Raw genomic sequence first — 16487 nt, 5'->3', positions numbered from 1 at the left:
GCAAGGCGGACATAAGGTAGGGAGTTTCAAGAGCAGGTTGTCACCAAGATGGCCATGATTGACCTTGAGTTTGGATTGAAAGCTGGTGGGGGATGGCGTTGGTGGTGGGGGTGGCTGGGGAAACTGAGGATCATATATTGACACTGTGTTCCCTGAATTTGCTCTGGAGACAAATGAGTCAAACAAACCTCTATTGAGGGCCTATTAGGAATCAGGTGCTTCTGGGTACTCCCCAATTCAGGTTGTTCTCGTAGCAGTCCTCTGAGGCAGGTAAGAGTATCTCCATTTTACAGCTAGGGAAGTAGAGGCTCAGAGTGGAGGCTCACATGAGTGAAAAACTCATGTGTTCCTCACTGGCTGGGACAGGTTTGGATCTGTCTGATTCCACAGACTAGTCATTTATTACTTCACGATCGTGACCAACCATCCCATCTGAACAATCACCAACATCCCTATCACCGTCAGCATCATCAACAGCACCATCAGCCTCATCGTAAATGGCCCCATGTTTGCAGGCAGCAGGGCAACAGGGTGGAGTCCCAACCTCACCACTTAGATGGTTTTGAGCAAGTCAGAGCATCTCTCTCAGTGTCCTTATCTATAAATGGGTGTCAACACATCTACCCCAGAGGGTGGGAGAAGTGTTGAAATCAGCGATCTCTAAACTGCTCATGTCAAGATCATCAGTGACCTTCATAACTGTCGTCGTATTTCTGGCCCTCCAGGAACATTTGATGCATCTGGCCACTTCCTCCTCTTACCTCTGTGACCCTCTCTTTCTGGTTTTCCTTCTAGTTCTCTGATCTGCCCTCCTTTGCTGGCTCTCTCTTCCACAAGACTTCTAAACCTTTGCATCTTTCAGAGCTTGGAGGTAGCCTCTCTTTTCTTTACTCAAGTTCTCTAACTGCTTCTTCCATCCCATCTAAGCACCACTTCCTTGGAATACCATACCAATCTCACACCAGCAGGGTACGGTCAGGGAAATAACCACAGAGAAAACTGTGGGGACCGACACCCCCACCCCCAGGAAGGAGACTCCTTCCCAGGATCATATGGGACTGAAAGCAATCTTTTCAAAGAGGAGTTATGGGGCCAGTCCCGGTCAGTGTTTCTGCAGGAAGTCAATCTGCAGCCCTTTAATCTTTCTGTTGCTTTCTGGGTCTGGATTGACTCAAGTGGCCAGAGCCCTCAGACACCTCCCAACCCCAGACACATCTACACCAAGATGTCAGTGACAGGGACTCTCTTAAAGAGTGGCCCCCATGCCTGGTGTGGTGGTGCACACCTGTAATCCCAGCAGCTATGGAGACTGAGGCAGGAGGATTGCAATTTCAAAGCCAGCTTTAGCAAAAGCGAGGTGCTAAGCAACTCAGCGAGATCCTGTCTCCAAATAAAATACAAAATAGGGCTGGGGATGTGGCTCAGTGGTCGAGTGCCCCTGAGTTCAATCCCTGGTACCAAAAAAAAAAGTGTCCCCCACTACTTGGGTTTCTGTTTAGCAAAGAACCAAGTAGAGTCCTGGAGAGAGAACTCCAGTGAGGGACTGGGGACATTTGCAGGACACTTTCCAGAAAACTCTGAAATAGTGCCCCTTTGGGGGTTACGGCTTCTAACCCCCACACTGGGGGCTCGTTCTGTGACAGATGGTCCCTGTTGGGCTGTTCTCACACACACGAGCAGAGGAATTTGTTGAGGTCCTCTTGGCCCCAGGAGCATTTGAATCAGATGCCAGGAAGAACAGATTGCCTGCCCTTATTCTGGGGGCCGTGGGTGGATGGGTTTGAGAGAGCGTTTCCAAGAACGCTTCCCTTCCACGTTCAGGAAGCGAGGCACTTCCCTCTCTGCTCTTTTGAGGCTGGCATAAGGATGAGAGTTGCTTTGGGGGTAACGTCTGTACTGTCTCTGTCCCCGTGGCTCAGGAGAAGTGGGGGGTGGGTGAGTCACTTTTGGCATCGTCCTTTGTGCCCTTTGCATAGGGCTATCCAAATGGTAATACTACCATCTGCTCCCCACTGCCCGATTAGCATTCCTAAAATAGCTCAGTGCAAGGGGGCCATTCCCTTGCTCAAGAACCATCCGAAGTCTTCCTCGGCTGTGGGATGAAGTCCAGGCTTCGGTTTCATATGCAAGGTCCCTACAATCTGGCCTTCGCTGGCTTTTCCAACCATTCCCCTCAGTCTTTCTCCACCCAAGGTGTCCCCTCCAGACTGACAGGTCCACCCTCCTATCTTAACTACTTCCTGTTCTTCCAGACAGTCCAGTCTTCTGAAGTCCTGCCTCTTCTCCTTGAAAGTCTTCTTTGGTTCCTCTCTTCATTTACCCCTGGCCCCATATGACCATATGACACTGGTCCCCTTGTGTCCTTTCCTGTGGGAGAGGGTTAGTGACAAGGGGACTACCTACTAGGGTGCAGTCAGGGGGTGGGGAACCCCAAGTGTAGTACAGTGACTCTGGCTGGGGTCAGGGGCGCCATCATCATCCAGACCTAAGGAACAAGGGGAGGAAATTCCCAAGGAACTGGCAGGAGAGACTGAAGAAGGTCCAGGTGATGGCCTTCGATGGAGCATTGTGGTCAGCTTGCGGGTAGCTTTCTAGGAGGGAGTCGGGAAGTGCACCTGCCTCACTGTCCTCCCGCCCATCTCTCACTTGGCCTCTCATTGGCTGGGACACTTAGAAGCTGAGGGGTCAGGGAGCCCATTGTGTAGTCCCTGCAGGTCAGTCCCCACAGGGCAGGCAGGAGAGTGGGGAGGGGGGAAAGGGATTCCAGCTCAGCTGAAGGTCTCAACAAGCTGTGAAGACTGTCCCAAGTAGGAAGGTTCCTTGGCTCAAGGTGATCAGCTTTGTTTCCCGGGTAGGAAAATAGAGGCTCAGAGTAGCTTCATGCTGGACGGAGACCACGCAGTAAGGCAGTGTCAGCCCCTCTGTTCGTGGGTCAATTGGTTCTTTGGAACAGAATAAATCACGCACTGTGGATCTGAGTTAAGCCCTACTGGCCATGCTGGCTGTATGGCAACCGGTGAGATGCCCTAATGCGAGTCTGTTTGCCCATGTCGGTGGGTGACCGCAAGGGAGTGCTTCCCAGCTGTAAGTGAACTGAAGTGACGAACACAGCGTGGTGGGTGGTTTTTCAGGTTGGATACTCACCTGGCTCCCTGGACCCAGAAATGAATTCTAGGGGCAGTGTGTGTGTGTGTGTGTGTGTGTGTGTGTGTGTGATGTATATTAAGGACAGAGATCTATAGTAGACTCTGAGAGAGCTGTTTCACTAAAAGCAGAAACACCCGGAATCCAAGCAGTCCTGGGATCCTCTAGTGGAGCATAACCCGACACAGGAAGGAAAGCCCCCCACCCCACCACAGACCTTACTTTGTCTTCCCTCACCCAATATCCCTCGAGCTTTTAGGGGAAATTAAGACAGTTGTGTAGTGTTTTCCAATTTTTAAACAATCCTATTTATTTTTATTTATATCTCCCAGTAAGCCTGTGAAAGAGGCAGAGACAAGATTACAGAAGAAGGAATAAGTCAGAGAGGTCCCGTACATGGCCCAAGATCCCCCAGGGAGAAAGCAATGGAGCCAAGCAGTAGAACTGACTCTGAAGACCCTGACCTTTGAGAGGGCCATGTCTGGACTCTCCTTCCATGAATACTTCCTTTCTCTGAATCTCTTCCTATCTCTCTCTCTCTCTCCTTCTTTTAGTTCTACTCTTTCCCCATCTCCATCTTTCCCCTTCTTTAGCTCCATCTTCTCCCCTCTCTTTCTCTTCTCCTTGCTCTTTGGAAAAGCCAGTCTCCATGATGCCTAAGGCACCATTGCTTGCTTCTTGACATTGAGAGTGACTGTCTGGAGGTAGATTTGTTGGGATAGCCCCTGGGAGGAAGTCGGTTTTTGCTTCGTCCACCAACTAAGGAGCAGTTTGCAGACAGTACATGGAAATCACAAGCACCATAAGTCATTGAGCAGTCTTTTCCTTGAACCAATTACACTCTGACATCTGCTTACTGTTTAATTATCTTCTGACTGAGGAAATGGAAAAGTTGACAAATAGTTTAACCCAACAAGAGTCAGGTTCCTTATTCTACCCGCCCCCCTCCCCAACCCTTCGTGAACAATGTTTATAGAACACAATCTGCCAACATCTCCTAGTCTCTCTGGGACAATGGCAAAAAAAAAATATAGACAAATATTTATATTCCATGAACTCAAGATGGTTTTCATACTTTTTTTTTCATGTTTAACTGATTTCGGATGAACGACAATGGCCCTTAATGTGGTTACAAGAATTTGCCATTAATTTTCACTTGAAATTGGATCCAGCTGGTATCTATGCCTACACTGTATTCTAGTTCTTAATGATCTGCCTTCCAAAAACATGGGCCGTTTCCTGCTGGCTGACTGGCACAACTTAGTGGGGGCATTGGTCTCTTATTACATGTGAATGAAAATTAAGTTCAGAATACCACTCCTATTTTGGAACTCCTTGCACTTGGCAGTTGGGGCTGGAAGGCTGGGCGAGGGCAGTAGGAGCGAGGCAAGCCTGGCTGCTGTTAAGGTCTGGGTATGCCCAGAAGCTCCTTTAATGCAGAAAGGTTCCGTGGTGAAGTGATTGCACTGTGAGAGCTGTGATCCAATCAGTCCCCCTGGGTGGTAACTGTAGGCACCTGGGGCATGGCTGGAGGAGGTGGGTCACTGGGGGTGTGCCCTAGGAGGGTGCATGCTCCCGGCGGACCCTTCCCCTCTTTCTCTGCTTCCTGGCTGCCTCGAATGGAGCAGTGCTTATTCACCATGCTCGTTCACCACGAGGCTCTGCCTCACCTTGGCCCCAGAGCCATGGAGTCAGCTGACCATGAACTGAACCTCTGAAACCATGAGCCAAAATAAACTTTGGCTCCTCCAAGTTGTGTTTATCAGGTATTTTGGTCACAGTGGTGAAAAGCTGACAAACACACAGGCCATCCTTCCTTGGTGGCAAAGACACTGGCTCCAGTGCTAAGCGGGGGAAAGAGCTGGGTTGCCAGGGAACATGGGAGTGTGGCTCAAGGTCTCAGAACATTTAAAAAACCTTCTGGTGTCTTCTACTGGAGCGTCTGAATGTGTCAGAGTAATGGCCGAGGTTCTTTGGGAGGTTTCATGCCTCCCCTCCCCAGGTCTAAAATGATGTGGATAGTGGAACAGAGAGGGACCATGACATGAAGGGAAGAGTTAACCCAGAGGTGGGGAATATCACTGGACCTTGGTGGCCCTCAGCTTCTGTTTAATTAATGATTTATTGAACACTTGTAGGAAATAAGTGTTAAACTGTATGGAGTGTTGGGAAAGCAGACTTAATTAAACTGGAGATAGGGTGGACCTATGAATAAAGGGTGGGGTCGGAGGGTGGTGAGTAGGGTTCATAGCCCTATGAATGCCAAAAAAAAAAAAAAAAAGGCTTCCTGGACTCTTGTGAGGGAGGGAAGGGCAGAGAGAAGGGCAGCTACTTTCCAAACACAGTGGGGAAGAGTTCCCTGATTGATTAAGGATGTCTGCCCTGGTCACTGGGAATGGATGGCTGTACTTATGCCAAAACACCTGGATTGGATGACCTTCCAGGTTTCTTTTAATTCTATTTTTGTAGTAAAGAGTGATTGAGAAGTGAATCAAGCTAACCTCCATCTGAGTTAAACACACTGATGGTTAAGACCTGGAAAGCCAGAGCCCGAGACCCAGGGAATATGCCCCTCCCTGAAGGTGCACACCTGAATCTGTCAACGTGCAGATTTGGAACCAGGTCCAGGGTACACCCAACACCCAGAATTTCTGACAGGGAAATTCATGAAGGGCCATGCTCTGAATGGCAAGGACTTAAGGTAACACTTGACTCTGGACTAGGGTCCCTTCACTGCGGTGCCCGCACAAGGGTCCTCAATGCACATGTGAGTTCTTAACTCCATGGGGCAGCCTCAAGCTGGGCCACAGGGTTGGACTGATGCCACATATACCCTCCAAGCAGAACAGAAGGTCCAGCTCTCTGCCTTGGGGACCCCAGTGCCACCATTTCAGATGATCATTAAAGCAGGGAAAGAGCCTTCCTTGTTCTTACGAGGGTTAGAATGGCACAGATTCAGGTTGGAATCCAGTCATATTACTTGACCTTGAGCAAGCTCCCTAACCTACCTGAGTCAAAGTCCTTACACCTGTGAAAAAGTGATGATAAATATTCTTGCCTTTCAGAATGGTTGGTAAACTAAAAATAAACATAGGGGTAAAATGCTTGGTACGGTGTGTAGTAAAGTGGGAGTTTTCAATTTCCTCCTTTGCTCTTCTGAAGAACTGTAATGGGCTGGTTTTTGCTATCCACTGCACAAATGTAACCATTTTAGATGCTCCTTGATGCAATGGCATAATCCATAAAAATGGATTTGATATTTAAAGTGATGCCTTCCTTGCATCGGATAAAATTGGAAATTGTACTCATTATTAAGTGGCATGCTTTCCTGATACCACAAAAAATAACCATTAAAACAAACTTCAAAACTTTTTCTCAAAAACACGTCAGCACCAAGAGCTATTCAGGCAACACAGATAAACTTAAAATTTGAAGCAAACTTCAAATGTCTCCGTTGTGACTTGGCATTAGTGAAATCATCGATAAGTTTCGCAACTTCTGCCGCCTTGTGTCTGCAGCGAGGGGTGTTAATTCTGTTAAACGCTGTTGTCACAGAGTGTTCCTTAAATAGTTTTTAATTGGTTTTAATTTGGAGAAAAAATGTTCTGCTTAAGATACAGGGGCAGGAGTTGTCAAAAATAAAACGAACAGATCATATTCTACGAGAAAAACGTGTAGATCTGCTGTATCATTCTATTCTGCCTCGAATAGATACTTTCAATTTTGTCAATTTCACTTGTTAATGATCTTCACGGAGCAGTAATTTAATTAACCGGCTATGCTGCCGATGGATCTCTGGGATATTTCTTTTCCACATTCTGTGTGTTCTTCACAGAGGACTTTTCATCTACATGAATTAATTAGGATGGCAGGAAAAACGCAAACAAGTCAGCCATTGCGCTTAACCCTGAAATCTTAGGTCTATTTAAGTAATTAATGTCATCAATGATCTGTGAAAGGAAGAAGCAATATCAAATCCATCTTTTCAAAAATCTGTTGAAGGTCAAAGTAATGTCATCCTGACAATCAGGAAATTGACAGGTGGAAGCAAATTATGTGACGATATTTTTGTTTTCATGGTATACTGGCAAAATTTTAGCCAAAGTGGTCCTTTTTTTAAAAAATTGAGAAATGTAGAAATTTTCAACTATATTTTACAGTATTAGCATAGTTCTATATGCATAAATGCATGATTCTATTATTAAGAATTCTGTATCCCTTCAGCTAAGGGAGCAACAGCCGCTCCAACAGCTCCGTCTTTGCAAATGCCAGCCAAGGCGCCCACATTCTCTTGGCTGTAAAGGCAGCAGAGGTCAATATGCTATCCTAGGAACTGCCAAAGAATAGCCCCAATCTCAGCGCATAGAGCATTTCAGGCATGCCATGCTCTGTTCAAATGGCATCTGGTGTAAAACATGTATTAGAAACATATTTTTTTTCCAAAATAGAGAAAATCTGAATTATGCAGGGAGAAAATTGACAAGAACAGTTACACTGTGATATGTCTACACTCGTGTACTATATAATAAGTCCTCTCATTTGAACATTCCTCTCTAACAGGTGGAGGTATTTAGTACTCTATAGGTCACTCTATAGGTACCCTTGCATATTAATGGTGTTTTACTCATATGATTGTCATGAAAGCCTGAGTGTAATTCCATTCAAGGGCCATTTTATTTATTTATTAAGACAAACTTTATTCCAAACAACTACCACAAAAATATGTTAACTGAAAAATTTAACAGATTTCATTTAAAATCATATATTCGTATAATTCAAGCCATCCAACAAAAACAGCTCTGTGTGCTTAACCTTTCAATAATGAAACATCAAGAGGAAATTTGTAGAAACACTCCTCTCATGATGCAGGAGCCATTTGGGCAAGCATATATTTAATATTTGGCCAAAAAGACAGCATTAGAAACTAAAAGTCCTCAAATTTAGAAAGAATGTCTACTGAATTCTTGGATATGCATGTGTTTGCAAATGGGAAAAAAGAGAAATACTTTAATTTGAAATAAACCAAGTCTGAGTGCTTACCCTTTCATCCAGTGTAATCTCCTGGGTGGCCTTCATTGGATAACTGAAGGGCAGTTTTGCTTATTCTCCAATGGTGTCATGTGCATTAAAACCCCTCTGCCTATGGGATAGCCACTTGTAGTAACATAGAAACTTTCCAATCATCCAGGGTCCCTAGCACCTTAAGGCCCTGAAACAGTGCACCGCCCTAGGTTGACATGGGCCCCTGGGTAGCTCATCTTCCTTGCCTGGTGACCAAAGCCCCCATGGCCTGGCCTCAGCAGTGAGCCCAGCTCCCAGCCTACCTCTCATCTCTGAACTGTGGGAGCACTTCTGGCCTCAACACACACTTGGCCTGAGTGGCTCTGATGCTTTTCAGTGTTGTGACGCAAGGTGGTTGTTCTCCCACGTTTTCAGTTTGCACACGGATCCGGCCTACTGTGTAAGTTCTCTGAAAGGAAGACCTGCGCTTATTCTCTGTATTTCTCATATGGAAACAAAATATCCTGGAATGTCTCGGTTGTGTCGGTTTTGAACATTCTGTTTCTTAGTTGCCAACCCCACTCCCTTCCCTAACACCTCCAGGGTGTCAGGATCTGGGGTGCTGGTGGTTTTTTTGGGTGGTGGTGTTGCATAGAGAGTTGAGGGCAAGGATGCTGAGGCTTCTGGGCCTGTTTGGGGGAATTTTCACGAGATGCAAGAGGAAGAAAAAGCACAGGAGGAGGCGAGGGGAGAAGAAGGTCACCCTATGGAGCAGTTGTTGAGGGAGGGGAGCCTCCCTAGAACCACTGGGGCAACGACAGCAATCGATAGAAATGGAGTATGAGTTGGGAGGGCAGGACTAGGGGACCTGAACAAGTGAGTCACATCAGGGAGTCAAGGGAAGGGACTTGGGTTCAAGCTTAAAGAGGATGCCAACTCTAGTCCAGATAGATACTGACCAGTAGGGGAGCCACCACCCCTCTGTGGCTATTCAGATTTAAATTAACTAAAATTAAGTGAAACTAAGGATTCAGTTTCTTAGCCACACCAGGCCCATTTCTGGTGTTGGCCAGGGCAGATGAAGGCCTTACCATCATCACAGAACCTTCCTCTGTACAGCTTAGTCCAGAACATTCTAGAGATTCTTGAGTCCCAACAGTGCAAACAAAAACAAAAACCCCTAAACAGAAAACCTGTTTGTGTGATTTGATCTGCACTTACTTGTTCTGGGATCCTACATCCCCAGGTCTAAATACTTACTTTGCTAATGAATAATTGTGTGACAAATCTCTAACCGTCAATTTTCTCATCTAGAAAATGAGAATGATAAGAGAAGATAACTAGACTGAGGAGGCGAGGGTGTCTTCATGGCCATAGAGACATGACAGGTGCTCTGTACTAAGCTTGGGTCCCTGACCTCCCTTACCACAGTAGTGATGTGAACTAGCCTGGGTGGACACTTGTTCTTGCTGGCTCTGGTTCTTGTTGGCCAAAAGATTCGCTGCAACTGCCTCCTGCAGCTCTCACTCTGCAAGAAGATGGTATCATTGCTTCCATTTTGCAGATGAGAAAACAGAGCCACAACAAGATTGAAACAGTTGCTCAATGTCAGACAGTGGTTGAGCCCAGTGTCTAACTGTGATTAAAACCCCTCACACATTCTTCTCTGCTGTTTCCTCTGTCTTATCTCCCCACCTAGGCCATTAAGAATATCATATTAGTCTTCATTTGAATCATGCAATCTTCCTGGCATAGGTCTGATCTGATGATTGCTAATGGGCACATAGATTTTGATAAACTTCAACAAAATTTTAAAATGTGTTCAGCAGCAGATTTTTGACTTTAACCTTTGCTCCTCAATGGGAGTCTTGAAAACCAGTCCTACCGCTCCATCTCTGTCTTTAATTCAGTGCATTGCTTGCAGAGGGCTTTGCTTTCAGGAAATTTTAGAACCACCAGGCTCTTAGGTGGAGTAAAAAGAGGTTGGTTCTTGTTTGGGGAAACTCTATAATCAGAAAGTAACCGGATTCTGCCTGACTTTGGGTGCAGGTGGCCATCACGAGTGTGTACTTGGGCAAGTCATTGATACTCTTGGAATTTCAGTGTCTTTTACCGAAAGAGAAAACAGCCTGGGGGTGGTTTGGGGGACTGAGTGGATCTATTCTAAGACACCCACCCAGTGCCTGGATGGGTGCCCTCAGCAAACACTGTCATCCCCTACCCAACGAAGCTTCCGGGTCACACCGATCTCTTTGATAGTCAAAAGAGATGAGCTCATATTGTCCTAATCACGCTGTTTTAAAGAAATGAAAGCCATGTCCAGGAAATTATGCTAATCATGTTAATTTTTACCTTGATTATAAAGTCTCTCATCTCCTGGTGCATATATTAATATAAATTAGAGCTTCAGAGGAAAGAGAAGATGCCAAACCCAGGCCTTCCTTCTGGCCTCCTCCAGAGCTGGGCTCTGAGCTCTCTACTCTCTGCCTGTCATAGGTGGCCGTGAGTGACCAGAGGGTCTGCTTGTCAAGTCCTGGCTAATGACACCAGGGAGCCTAGGGGATTCCTGGGCTGGCACTGAGATGGTTTAAAAGAAAAAGAAAACCATGTGAGAACAGAGGTAGTGCTTGGGGTCCAGAGAAGTGATGAAGGCTGGAGGCACTGGAGATGGAGGCTGGAGGTACTTCCATGGCCCTGAAGTCAGGTGGCATCAGCCTGAAGAGAACACTGGGGCTCACTTCACCAGGCTTTTCCAGCCCCTCCTGATCTCTTCAAAGGCCGCTGTCCATTTTGGGGGGTAATGGGACCAGGGATTGAACTCAGGGGCACTCAACCACTGAGCCACATCCCCAGCCCTATTTTGTATTTTATTTAGACACAGGGTCTCACTGAGTTGCTTAGAGCCTCGCTTTTCCTGAGGCTGGCTTTGAACTCTCGATCCTCCTGCCTCGGCCTCTCGAGCTGCTGGGATCACAGGTGTGTGCCACTGCACCTGGCTGCCGTCCAGTTTTTCAGAGAGACATCTATATCATTCTGTGAATCCCAGCATGGGCTGGTCTTTCCTTGGGTTGTTATTTAGGGTCTGAGGGGAATTCTGAGTACCCCTGGGTGACAGCCACTACATTGTCTGAAGACAAAATGTGACTAAGTGTTAGAGTCCATGACCTTCTCTTGGTCCAGGTTGAGGGGCAACAGGTTGGGGTGCAGAGTATTATTTCTGAGTCAGCCTCCCCTGGGTTCCAGCCGGCTCAACCAGTGGTGAGCTGTGTGTCCCTGGGCAGCTACTTCACCTCTTCGGCACTGTTGGGGTGCCAGCTTTGTTCTGGGGTTCCCCAGAAGCTATGCCTTCAAATCACACAGCAAGCCTGATGGAGGAGGGCGGTATTCCCATTTTCCAGATGAAAAACTGAGTCTTCAAGAAGTGAAGTGCCCCCCCCCCCGACTCCTTTCCTTTCTCTCCCTACAGCCTGCTCTGATAAGGGCCATCCTGCAAGGGAAAGCAGCCTGTGTGGGATTGTGCCCACCTGTTTGCTGTATGTTCACGTGTGGGGGTCAGAATGTCCAGTGGGCCAACCCTGATAGTTATTTTTCTCAGGCTGTTTTCATGAAGGCTCTGCCCAGGAATCACTGAATTACTGTGCCTGCACTTCACTCCTCACTGGATCTAACCTGCTGGTGATCTTTGCCACAGTCTGGGCACAAATCAGGAGCCACTGAAGCAGGAACAAACTTTATTTCTGAACTCCACCAGCACACTCCACACACGCTCCCCGGAAATCCTCCCGAAAGCCACGGGGCTCCTCCAAGAAACACCAACCAGAAATCCCTCCTCCGGCACTTCCCCAACCAATGGGAACTCTCCGGGAATTCCCGCGAGAACTCCAAAGTAGCAGGCTGAGGCGGACAGCAGGGGTCTAATATACACAGCTTAATGTAATCATTATCATCTCAATGGCTTGCTGGCTTCACCGCTCAACCACTCCATTCTGGCAAAAATGCCATGCGTCATTCGGACTCGGCTATGGCTCTCAGCAGATCTTAAGAGACTCCCTCAGGTCCTTTTGTTCCTTTGCTGGACAGCAATGACTTGTGAGAGGTGTCATCCTCCATGTGGCACTCGCATCCCTTCCAGAATTATAACATGGCAAAGAGCCTCTAGCAATTGAGGGCGGAGTCTGCCTTATTCTCCTTTATGTTCCTGGCCTCAACCTTTGGTCCAGCTCAGAGCACAGGAAAGTCCTGTCAGGTTAGAATTTGTCCCCATGGACTTCTGCTCCATTCAGGGTTGTCAACTCACTGTGGAGTCTTTTGCTCCTCTCCTCCTCCTCCTCCTTCTTCTACCAGAGATTGAGCCCCAGGGCACTTAATCACTAAGCCACATCCCCAGCCTTTTAAAAATATTTTACTTAGACACAGGATCTTGTTGAGTTCCTTCAAACCCCGCTAAGTTGCTGAGGCTGGCTTTGAACTGGCAATCCTCCTGCCTCAGCCTCCCAAGCCACTGGGATTACAGGCATGTGCTGCCGCGCCTGGCCTTACTCCTGCACTTCTGGTCAATCTTCCCCCTCTGCCTGGAATGCCCTTCCAGCTCTTTCCTACTGCTCAGAATCTTGTCAGCCCTCGAGGACCAGTCTGCTTCCAGATGAGATGCTTCTTTTGGGGAAAGGGTGAAGTAAGCTGAACTTGAGTCCCTGGCCAGAGGGCTCAACTCCTGTCTGTGGCATAAATGAATGAAGAAAATTCCAATTTCTTTTTTCCTTCCTATTTCGATATTATTTTAGGAGATTCTCAGGTTACTCTCAGGCTCACCCTGGGCTGACTCCAGCGTGTGCTCCTCACTCTTTGGCCTCCATCTGGCTTCGGCATCCTGGGCTATCATTGGGTATTTTGGAGGAATCCTTTTCTTTGTCTTCTAACACTGTCTTATTTTCTCCCAAACAAACTGTGTCCAAGGAATGTCCTAGAAGAAAAGCTGTGCTGTCAATGGACTATTACTCAGCAATAAAAGAGAATAAAATCATGGCATTTTCAGGTAAATGGACGGAGTTAGAGAAGATAATGCTAAGCGAAGTTAGCCAATACCAAAAAACCAAATGCTGAATGTCTTCTTTGATATAAGGAGGCTGATTCATAGTGGGATAGGGAGTGGGAGCATGGGAGGAACAGACGAACTCTAGATAGGGCAGAGGGGTTGGAGAGGAAGGGAGGGGGTATGGGGTAATTAATGATGGTGGAATGTGATGGTCATTATCCAAAGTACAGGTATGAAGACACGAATTGGTGTGAATATACTGTGTGTACAACCAAAGATATGAAAAATTGTGCTCTATATGTATTACAAGAATTATAATGCATTCTGCTATCATATATTTAAAAAGGAAGAAGAAGAAGAAAGAAAAGCTGTGCTGTGGTTTGAATGTGTCCTTTCCAAGTTCAAGTTTTGGAAACTTCATCCCCTCATTCATATGTTGATGGTATTTGGAGGTAATTATGGCGAGACGAGGTCATGAGGATGGGACTCCCATCATGGGATTAGTGGCTTTGTAACAAAAGGAAGGCCAGAGGTTTGGCCATGTTATAACTCAGCAAGAAGACCCTCTGCAGACTCTGGCACCTTGATTTTGGACTTCTCAGCCTCCAGAATTATGATAAATAAATTTCTTTATATATAAATTACTCAATCTGTGGTATTCTATCATAGTTGCAGAAAACAGACAAGCTTCATGGGAAGCTGGTCCAAGTCATGTCCAGAGGGCCAGATGAGGTAAATACACAGAGGGAGAATCAAGTCCAGGGAACAAAAGACTCAGGCCCTAGAAACATGCTGGCACTGTGAGGAATGTGAGCTCAGGCATGCACCCTGGGCTTAAGATCTCAAGTTAGCCAGCCTGACCCAATGGCTGGCATTGACAGAGAACGATCGTGCCCATGACAGTGGTGTTGGCTGTCAGAGCTCAGATCCTAAGGCAAAGATGTAGCTCCAGGCAACCACAGCTTTGTACCAACTTGTCACTCCCCAATTTCCTCCTTCTCTGCTTCGGTCTCCCCTTTCCCACTTGAAACAATCTTCCTTTCCTCACTCCCTACAGCACAGGTTGGCCCTTGCCCCAGGGCTTGGCTGTTCCACACCTTCAGACCTTCTGGGCTACTCTTAAAGGAATCTCTCCAAATAGAGAGCATTTCCTCCTTGGAGGAGTCCTTGCTTTAGCTGTGGGTAGTACAGCTGTCACCTCTCCACCTGGGGGAGGAGCACTGAAGCTGGGAGGGATACCAAGATCGGGAGTCAAGCTGAAGTCAGTCATTGGTCCAAGGTCACTGGCAGGTGAGAGATGGTATGGAAGCTAAGACAGAGGCCCCTGGCTCTTAGGCTAGTGCTCCTGTGGCCAGCTGATTCTGTGAGTCCAGCAGGATGCCAGAGCCCTCTTAACATGGGCATTGGTGGGGTGCAAGTCTTTGGGGTGGGGCCACATTGTCCACCCAGACTACCTGCTCACTCCTCCTGGTGCTTCCCCATCACCTCTCGGACTCAGAGGTTGATGCTCAAGGGCACGACTCTTCTCTGTCCACATGGGCCTTGGCTGGCAGGCAGAGCCAGGGTTCCAGTCCCACTTCTACCATTAGTATTCTACTTGATCTTGGCCATGAGTTTGTTTCTCATGGGTCTTAGTTTACCTGCTTGTATAAAGAGGTCTGTTTTTAGGTCTTTCTAGAAATTTATAGAAATGTCTCAGGTGGGGCACACATGACTTCATATGTGGCTGGAGCTGGAGGAGGCGACTCAGGGCTCTTTACCCCACTTTTACTGGGGCAGCTCTACTTATGTGTGTTTTATAAGAGCTTCTAGTCAAGGAAAGATTTCCACCATTGCCTAAAAAGCACTTGAAAGCCTCTGGTCTGGTTGACATTTGAGGTCTGTGCTCTAGTAACTCATGAACCTTCATGGCTGTGGTGAGGCGGGCTGCTCAGCAGGGCTCCAGACAAACAGCTGTGGCTTCCACGTGGCCACTATTAGCAAATGGGGACAGCCATCAAGAGGCACCTGGGGACAGCTGGGTGAGTAGGTGGGTTGCCATGATGGAGTCTGTTTTGGGGACTTTCTGAGCATTGGTAAGTGTGAATCAGGCCGCAAGGTTTCCATTTCCTCTGCCCAACACTCTCTTTCAGAAGTGTGTGTAAGCATAAGTTTTGGCAAAATGCAGGTGCTAAAAGTCCCACAGATCCAAAGCAGGTGTGGAAGGGCGCGGAGGCGGGACCCAGGTGGCACTCGCTATTTCCCCTATGGGCGGCGTGCCAAGGGTGGAAGCTTTACCCCCTGCTGCCCTTTGGAGGGTCAGTTCCCTGGTCAGCCCTAGCCCTCCCTGGCTCCTGGGTCTGAAGTTTCTAGAGCAGCCGGGCACAATGCAGGCGGCACCAGCTCCTGGCTCTGCAGTTTCCCAGTGTGGCCCTGCCCCTGATGACCTCCCGGGCTGTGGAAGACCCGCCTCCAGCTCCTCAGCTCTTGATTGCTTGAATCTGCTTCTGTTGAACCTATAGTGGTAGGGGACAGCAGCTCTGGGCTACTTGTCCTCCAGCTTTGATGAGGATGTGGCCTCTGCTCTTTGGGTGCACAAGATGGCCTCTGCCTGGTTCAGCCTTTGGCAGGACAGCATCACTACATTCTTTTCCTCCTCTCTCAGGGGAGAGAGCACCAGAGAGGGAGGGAGGGAGAGAAGGAGGGAGGGAGGGAGGGAGAGAGAGAGAGAAAATATGAACCATGGGTGGAAACAAGGAGAACAGAAGGGAGTGGAAACTGGATGGTAAGGAGCAGTGAAAGGGGCCAGAAAAGGAAATGGGGGAGAAGTGTGGGTGAGAGCTAGTCTGCAGGGAGAGGAGAGAAAACAGAAGAGGAGGAAGAGAGAGGATGAAGACGGGAACAGAGAGGAATAAGAATGAGAAAGGCCAATGGCATCTTCTTTTTGAACTTTTGCTGGAAACCTTGAGGCCTGATTCACACTTATCAATACTCAGAAAGTCCCCCAGACCACCTTCACTGCACATATTTATGGGGTCCCACGTGATGGCACGATGCCATACCCAATGTGGAAGGGTCACGTTGGGGTAATGAGCATTTCATCTCCTCGAACATGGAAACTTTTTTGAGTTGGGAACTTTTGAATTCTTGTTTTCTAGTTTGTTATGAAGAATACAATAAATTGTTAGGATTATCATTACCCCACTAAGTCAATGTCATCATCTTCTTCTTTTTTTCCTATTGAGAATACTTTTAATATATAGGTAACATATTCACACAATCATTTGGGGAACATTTACAGGCACAGAGTTCAATTCCAAATCTCCATTTC

The sequence above is a fragment of the Marmota monax genome, unplaced genomic scaffold (genome assembly GCF_021218885.2).
Source record: "Marmota monax isolate L192 unplaced genomic scaffold, Marmota_monax_Labrador192_F-V1.1 WCK01_AAM20220418_F8-fsc00078, whole genome shotgun sequence".
Taxonomy (NCBI): domain Eukaryota; kingdom Metazoa; phylum Chordata; class Mammalia; order Rodentia; family Sciuridae; genus Marmota; species Marmota monax.
This window is presented reverse-complemented; position numbering follows the sequence as displayed.